Source organism: Triticum aestivum, chromosome 6D (genome assembly GCF_018294505.1).
Source record: "Triticum aestivum cultivar Chinese Spring chromosome 6D, IWGSC CS RefSeq v2.1, whole genome shotgun sequence".
Taxonomy (NCBI): Eukaryota; Viridiplantae; Streptophyta; class Magnoliopsida; order Poales; family Poaceae; genus Triticum; species Triticum aestivum.
In genome coordinates this window covers 20468423-20477420 of record NC_057811.1, presented here as the reverse complement: position 1 = coordinate 20477420, position 8998 = coordinate 20468423, and positions in this window count along the sequence as shown.

The following is an 8998-nucleotide window of genomic DNA, read 5'->3' as shown; positions in this document are numbered from 1 at the left end:
CCAACCGGGACTAAAGGTTAGTCCTTTAGTCCCGGTTGGTCTGGCCAACCGCGACTAAAGGGCCCATCAAACTCTACCCCCCCGGACCGCCTTTTCAGTTTTAGAAAAACCAAAAGAAAATGATGGAAATGTCAAAAAAATAAAATAAAATAAGTTTCTCATGTGATATGTGGTCTAGTTGTTGGGAAAATTAACAAATATGAATTTCGACTTTATTTGCAAAATCTCTCTGGAATTTCTTAAAATGGGCATAACTTTTGCATACGAACTCGGATGAAAAAGTTTTTTATATGAAAAATCATCTACTCGAAAAGTTACATCCAAATTTAACCGGGAGAACCCCGTTAAACATTTTCAAAATCCTCAAAAACCTAACAGAAAAAAAAGATTCGGGGCTTTTAAGATCTGGAGAGGAAAAAATTCAAAAAATTTCAAATTGTGGTCAAACAATGGTCAAACTAATTATTCTAGAATATTAGTGTTACTAAATAATTATTTCAGTTTTTTTGAATTTTGGTCAAATCTGGTCAAACTGTGGTCAAACAGTGGTCAAACAATGGTCAAACTAATTATTCCAGAAATATTAGTGTTACTAAATAATTATTGTTTTTTAAAACAATAGTTTCAAACTCAAACAGTGAAATGTGTCACTTCATGCTCAAGCTAAATTCCTGAGGGTTAATAGAATTGACATCCTACTATTGTCAGGAAAACAACAAGTGCAGACTTGGAAACGAGGGAGAATAGAACCCGGAAGTTAAGCGTGCTCACGCTGGAGTAGTGAGAGGATGGGTGACCGTCCGAGAAGTTAGATGATTTGGAATGATGAGGGTGATTAGAGATTAGAGGATAAATTGAGCAGTGATGAGGGGTGGTGATTAGAGATTAGAGGTTAAAATAATTCAGAAATTTGAAAATAAAAAAAATTAAAAAAATTCGCAAAAAAACCAGGTTTAGGGGGGCTAAAACCCTAAACCTGCGGAGGAGGCCTTTAGTCCCGGTTAGCCACGAGAACCGGGACTAAAGGTCCTCCGCCCCGACGGACCCCTGGCGCCCACGTGGACGGGCCTTTAGTCGCGGTTCGTAAGAGGCGCGACTAAAAGGGGGGGGGGGTCTTTAGTCGCGCATATTTAGTCCCGGTTACACAGCCGGGACTAAAGGCCTTTGCGAACCGGGACTAAAGGCCCATTTTCTACCAGTGATCTGGTGCGCCACTGTTATATAGCAGTGGCGCACCACCTACATGATGCGTCATTAATGTCCATATTAGTTATAGCCGTTTTTCTAGTAGTGCAAGAAAGCCAAGGTATAGCGACCAGTGCAGTTTCAAGTGCTATATCAGCACATCCATAACCACACCTATGCTTGAGCTACTGTTAATTATACGAGAAAACTCTTACTGAACGCTGCGAAGAAACACATGAGATCCCCTCTAAACAAGCATGCAGAGCTCCGGGCTCACCATTAAGGCTAGCATCATGAAGTTGTTCATGTCATCAAAACGTGCAACAAGAATCCAAGCCCAACAGAAATCATTTTTTTTGCATTGACCAAAAGTGCAACTACACTGAAGGAATGTGGATTATTCTTCTCTCGTGCACCCAGTGCTTCATCTATAAATCATCTCCTAAAGGTATGGCTTCACCGGGTACAAAGTTCATCTTATTGGTGTTTGTTTCATCCGTCAATTTTCTCCTCTCATACACCTAGTGCTTCATCTGTTAATTATCTCCTAAAGATATGGCTTCTCTCATATACCCACTTTGCCTCTAATATTTGTACCATTCTTTAACTAAGCTGGATGCCCTCCTCAATACACATCTTTATTTTCTCTATGTATAAGCTCTTGTTCTGTGCGACGAGATGTCCAAAGCATTGTCGTCTCTGTCAGCTTCAGGGTCAGCCTCAAGGTCAGTTGGAGGTTTATCCCTAATGGAATCTTCATGTGGAAAAACGAATTGTATTTCAGATCTTTTTTTCTTAGGTAAGCAGTATCACGATTTGAATGCCAAAAGTATTTAAGTTCAAAGTTGTTTTGTGTGTGCAGGCTTACCCGATTGCAATCATCACCTATGAATAAACATGATTTTAAAAAATTCGGTAAGCTCAGAAATGCTACAAGTATTGCCCTGAGTAACTTTTGCATTGCTGTTATACTGTTAGTACATTGGCATGTAAAATATTTTGTGTTGTTATGTTATATTAAATCACCTTTCTTTCCTCTTCTGCTGTATTGCAGGGTTCAAGGATTCCCGAGAAGTGACCAGAACCGTTGAAATGTCAAGTGACGTTGTTCAGTGAAACTGTTGGCTGCTCTCAAGGAAAGTGATGCTGAAGAATCAAGCGTGTTGCTCAATCATGAGCCATCAATTACCTTGACCATGTTATATGTATTTTGATTTCTTTGGTTGAAAGGCCATCGATTGCTGAACTGTGTCTTCCATGCTACACTCTCCGATATTCCTATTACCAGGTGTAGTTATTCCCACTTTTGTTTCATACGTATCTATCATATCAGAGAGTATATACGTGTAGTATGTAGTATGTAAGAACGTTTAGGTAGTATACATACTATTTTTTAGATAGTATGTAGTATATTTTGAGCATATTCCTTTTTACGTACAAATATGTACATATTTCACAAATATTATTAAAAAATGGGCTCACATGCAATTTTTTCACATAACTCGCTTTGGAGTATCTTAGATATAGCATATGAACATACTAAAAATAATAAAGTAGAGTATATACTACCGTATGATAGTATATGAGAAATGGGTGTAGCTACACCCGGTAGTAGGTTGCATTTTTCCTACATATATAGTGATGCTATTCATCATCCAGGGTGCTGAATAAGTTATTCTTCACCTGAGGTAATCTTACGATGATTTCATAAATTAATTACACTTGAAATAAAAATAGTTACATTCATATTGCTTTACAGCATAAAATTTGGCATAACAAAAAAAATATAGGTCAAAAAATTGTATTTTATGTACATTTTACAATATGTTTTTACATTTGTAATTTTACGTAACATAAAAAAAATGACGACGATTATAGGTTTTCTTACGTTCTCTTTTTATCTCTGAAATAAGATAAAATGTACAAAACATAAAATTACGGTGCATAGATGTTAAAATAGAGGTGGGTGAAGAATAACTATTCCTCACCCAGGGTGATGAATAGTCAATCCCCATATATATATATATACATATATGGAAAATCCATGCTACCACCTGGGGTAGTTACCCCACATGTCTCATATACTACCATGTGGTAGTATATATTCTACTTTATCATTTTAAGTATGTTCATATACTATATATAAGATACTCCAAAGTGACTTATATGAAAAAATTGCAAGTTGACCCATGGTTTATTATATTTGTGAAATACATACATATTGGTACCTAAAAAGGAGCATACTGAAAATACGAGAGATTTTTTCAAAACTATGACATATTTTATAGCATTTTCGGAAACTATAGCATGATTTGGTTAAAATCAAAAGTAGCAGCCCGTCGGCCATGCGCTGGCCGAAATGGGAGTTTTCGGCCACCTCTAGGCCGAAGTAGCCTTTCCGGCCTTCCCTTGGCCGAAATGGTGGGGACCTGGCCGAAAAGGAACTTTTTGGTCAAGTGTAGGCCGAAAACTCCTTTTTGGTCTCGTGTAGGCCGAAGTTGCATGGCTCATACATTAGGCTGAAATGTATTTTCCCGCCACCCATTTCCCGCCAACCCCTTCCCGCCATATGTTCCCGCCACCCGTTTCCCGCCAACCCATTCCCGCCTTATGTTCCCGCCAACCCTTTCCCGCCATACCGCAGTCATTCTTTCCCGCCATTTTCTCCTCTCTATCTATAAAACCCCCTTCAGGCGGAGGTGGATAAGCATTCCAGTGTAGTGTAGTCGAGATGTCCCATTATCCATGCGATCGTAGTTTTCACCCTGGGATGAGCAGGACTCTTCTGAGTCTAGTTACCGATTTCAGGATGGACAATAGGATAGTTCCTTGGGACGAACTCACCGGTAGTGACACCATAATGAATGAGTTGGCTCACCAATTACGTAGGTCTGGGTGGCCTGAAAGGACCTACGAGGAGGTACGTAAAGAGCTTCTTAGGTTGCATGAAAGGTGGAAGAAGGTGGTGGTGCCGAAGAGTGAAACTTTCAGAAGGATTTCAGCAAATAATCCATCTTTATGGATTGAGGAGAGCGAGAACGAAGATGATATCTTCATGCCGCCGCTTCCGGGTTCTGCATCGTCGAAGGGCAAGAGTTCTCCATCGTCCAAGGGCAAGAGTTCTGCATCCTCGAATGGCAATAGTTCTGCATCAACGGATGGCAAGAGGACCGCATCGTCGAAGGGCAAGAGGGTTGCATCAATGGAGGATGACGACGATGACTTCATGTAGTATGTAAGATGTATTCCAGTTGTACCGTTTCATTCAGATGTACTTGCATTATTAGTTTGTACTGTATTATTGTAGGGCATTATGTTCTATCTGAATTTTATTTTGTAGTATGTAAGATGTATTGCACAAGTTCAGCCACACCGTTTAATTCAGATGTACTTGTATCTTAATTATCGGTTGTAGTCTCTTTGGAAATGTAACTGGAATAAGAATGCGAATTCATACTAATATGTCTCTCGCATACATAAAACAATATATGTCTCCTGATCAGATAGAAGCAAGTGCGATTGTAACACATACATGAAGCATGTCTCATACATAAATACTGACTCACAGCTGCGAATAGTCTGAAACTAACATAGATAATGACTCATACATAGATAGATAAGCATATCACTGCGGGGGACGACGACGAGTCTGGGTCTTCCTCGGGCGAGGACCGGAAGGCGATAAGCCACTAGTAGAAAAAGAGGCTTCCATACGCCCCCATTAGTCCCCAAAATAATCGAACCGCAACAAAAGGGGTCTTTAGTCGCGGTTCGGGAGGAGACCCGCGACCAACTATCTGGGCCCAGCGCGCTCGGTCGACAGCTGGCGGACGGGAGGGGCTTTAGTCCCGGTTGGCCTGGCCAACCGGGACTAAAGGTCCCCGAAGGCCTTTAGTCGCGGTTGGCCAGGCCAACCGGGACTAAAGGCCCATCCCTATATATAGGACTCAGCTCACTTCACTTCACTCATCTCACTTCACAATATTCAGAAGGGGTGGTGGGTTTGCTTTTGGTTCCGCCTATGCACACAAGGTGTTCGATGAAATGCCCGAGAGCATGAAACAAACATGATATGAAGTGTCCGAGCCACACTTGAGCTTTCTCATTTATTTGATGTTCCGCGATCGCGGTTAGCAACTTGAACCTTTCATGTGTCATTGATAAAATATGCATGTATGTAGTTCATTGTTTAATTTGTATTATTTCTAGCTAGTTAGTTTAACAAATGCATGATGGTTAATTATATACTTTATATAATAATAATGCAGATGAATCGGCAATGGATGTACGGTCCCCGACTCTCCGGCGAGTTCACTACGGGTTTGAAAGATTTCCTCGTAGTGGCCAATGCGAACAAGCAGCGAGGTTTTATTATCTGTCCATGTGCTGTCTGTAAGAATCAGAAGGGTTACTCCTCCTCAAGAGAGGTTCACATGCACCTGCTTCGGCGCGGTTTCATGCGAAGCTATAATTGTTGGACCAAGCATGGAGAAAGAGGGGTTAGAATGGAAGAAGATGAAGAAGGGGATGATATCGATGACAACTATCATGATCATTTCGGTGATACTTTCAAGGAGGATGATGCTGAAGGTGGGGAAGGGTTAGGTGAAGGTGAAGAAGAGGCACATGATGAGCCCGCTGATGATCTTTGTCGGACCATTGCTGATGCACGGAGACGCTGCAAAACTGACAAGGATAGGGAGAATTTGGATCGCATGTTAGAGGATCACAAAAAGTCGTTGTATCCAGGATGCGATAATAGTCTGAAAAAGCTGGGCTGCACACTGGATTTGCTAAAATGGAAGGCACAGGAAGGTGTAGGTGACTCATCATTTGAAAATTTGCTGAAAATGTTGAAGAATATGTTTCCGAAGAATAACGAGTTGCCCGCCAGTACGTACGAAGCAAAGAAGGTTGTCTGCCCTCTAGGTTTAGAGGTTCTGAAGATACATGCATGCATTAACGACTGCATCCTCTACCGCGGTGAATGCGAGAATTTGAATGAATGCCCTGTATGCACTGCATTGCGTTATAAGATCAGAGGCGATGACCCTGGTGACGATGTTGAGGGCGAGAAACCCAGGAAGAGGGTTCCCGCCAAGGTGATGTGGTATGCTCCTATAATACCACGGTTGAAACGTCTGTTCAGGAACGAAAAGCATGCCAAGTCGTTGCGATGGCACAAAGAGGACCGTAAGTCCGACGGGGAGTTGAGGCACACCGCTGATGGAACGCAATGGAGAAAGATCGACAGAGTGTTCAAAGATTTTGCAGCTGACGCAAGGAACATAAGATTTGGTTTAAGTACTGATGGCATGAATCCTTTTGGCGAGCAGAGCTCCAGCCATAGCACCTGGCCCGTGACTCTATGCATCTACAACCTTCCTCCTTGGTTGTGCATGAAGCGGAAGTTCATTATGATGCCCGTGCTCATCCAAGGTCCAAAGCAACCCGGGAACGACATCGATGTGTACCTAAGGCCATTAGTTGATGAACTTTTACAGTTGTGGGCCAGACCTGGTGTACGTGTCTGGGATGAGCACAAAGGAGAGGAATTTGACCTACGAGCGTTGCTTTTTGTAACCATCAACGATTGGCCTGCTCTCAGTAACCTTTCGGGACAGACAAATAAGGGATACAATGCATGCACGCACTGCTTACATGAGACTGAAAGTGTACGTTTGGTTAATTGTAAGAAGAACGTGTACCTGGGTCATCGTCGATTTCTTCCCCGAAATCATAACGTAAGAAAGAAAGGCAAGCATTTCAACGGCAAGGCAGATCACCGGCCGAAGCCTGCGGAACGTACTGGTGCTGAGATATTTGATATGGTCAAGGATTTGAAACTCATCTTTGGAAAGGGTACTGGCGGTCAATCAGTTCCGCGGGGAGTTGACGGGCACGCACCCATGTGGAAGAGGAAATCTATATTTTGGGAGCTAGAATATTCGAAAGTCCTAGATGTCCGCTCTGCAATCGACGTGATGCATGTTACGAAGAATATTTGCGTGAACCTGCTAAGCTTCTTGGGCGTGTATGGGAAGACAAATGATACAAAGGAAGCACGGCAGGACCGGCAACTTTTGAAAGACCCAGATGACCGGCATCCGGAATGGTTTCAAGGTCGTGCCAGCTACGCTCTTACCAAAGAAGAGAAGGTCATTTTTTTTGAATGCCTGAGCAGTATGAAGGTCCCGTCTGGCTTCTCGTCGAATATAAAGGGAATAATAAACATGGCAAAGAAAAAGTTCCAAAACCTGAAGTCTCACGACTGCCACGTGATTATGACGCAATTGCTTCCGATTGCTTTGAGGGGGCTCCTACCGGAAAATGTTCGAGTAGCCATTGTGAAGCTATGTGCATTCCTCACTGCAATCTCTCAGAAGGTAATCAATCCAGAAGATCTACCACGGTTACAGAACGATGTGGTCCAATGCCTTGTCAGTTTCGAGTTGGTGTTCCCACCATCCTTCTTCGATATTATGACGCACCTCCTGCTCCACCTAGTCGAAGAGATTTCCATTCTCGGTCCTGTATTTCTACACAATATGTTCCCCTTTGAGAGGTTCAGGGGAGTATTAAAGAAATATGTTCGTAACCATGCTAGGCCAGAAGGAAGCATCGTCAAGGGCTATGGAAATGAGGAGGTAATTGAGTTCTGTATTGACTATGTTCCTGACCTTAAGCCGATTGGTATTCCTCAATCGCGGCACGAGGGGAGACTAAGTGGAAAAGGCACGATCGGAAGGAAATCAACGATATGTATGGACGGTCATTCTATGACTGAAGCACACCACACAGTTCTGCAAAATTCCAGCTTGGTGGCTCCGTTCTTCGAGCAACACAAGAATATTTTACGCTCGGACAACCCGGGGAAGCCTGAATCCTGGATTAGAAAGCCCCACATGGAGACTTTCGGCAGTTGGTTGCGAGAACATTTAATGAATGACAATGATGTTGGAGATCAGCTGTACATGTTGGCCAAGAAACCATCTTCGACTATAACGATTTTCCAAGGGTACGAGATAAATGGGAATACATTTTACACCATCGCCCAAGATAAAAAGAGCACCAACCAAAACAGTGGTGTCCGCTTTGATGCAGCAACCGAGAATGGGCAAAAGGTCACATATTATGGTTACATAGAGGAGATATGGAAACTTGACTATGGACCCTCCTTTAAGGTCCCTTTGTTCCGGTGCAAATGGTTCAAGCTAACAGGAGGTGGGGTAAAGGTGGACGAGCAATACGGAATGACAATGGTGGATTTCAACAATCTTGGTTACCTTGACGAACCATTCGTCCTTGCCAAAGATGTCGCTTAGGTTTTTTATTTGAAGGACATGAGTAGCAAACCGAGGAAACGGAAAGATAGGAAAACGATCAGTACATCATGCGATGATCCAAAGCGCCACATTGTTCTTTTAGGGAAAAGAAACATCGTGGGAGTGGAGGACAAGACAGACATGTCAGAAGATTATAATATGTTTGGTGAAATTCCGCCCTTCAAAGTGAACACTGACCCAAGCATTAAGTTAAATGATGAGGATGCTCCATGGATACGTCACAATCGTAAGCAAGCAGGGACACAAGGGAAGAATTGATGTGTAATAATTTATTGTACCAAACTTTGTTGAATGGATCATGTGAATTAAAACGTACGATGGCGAATCCGGATGATTTGTATTTGGTCGATGAACTGAATGATGATATATTATTTGTATTTTTATGATTTTAAAATGAATTAGTTTTATTTTTCTGATTTTTTTGATATATTATTTCTATTTTTATGATTTTAAAATGAATTAGTTTT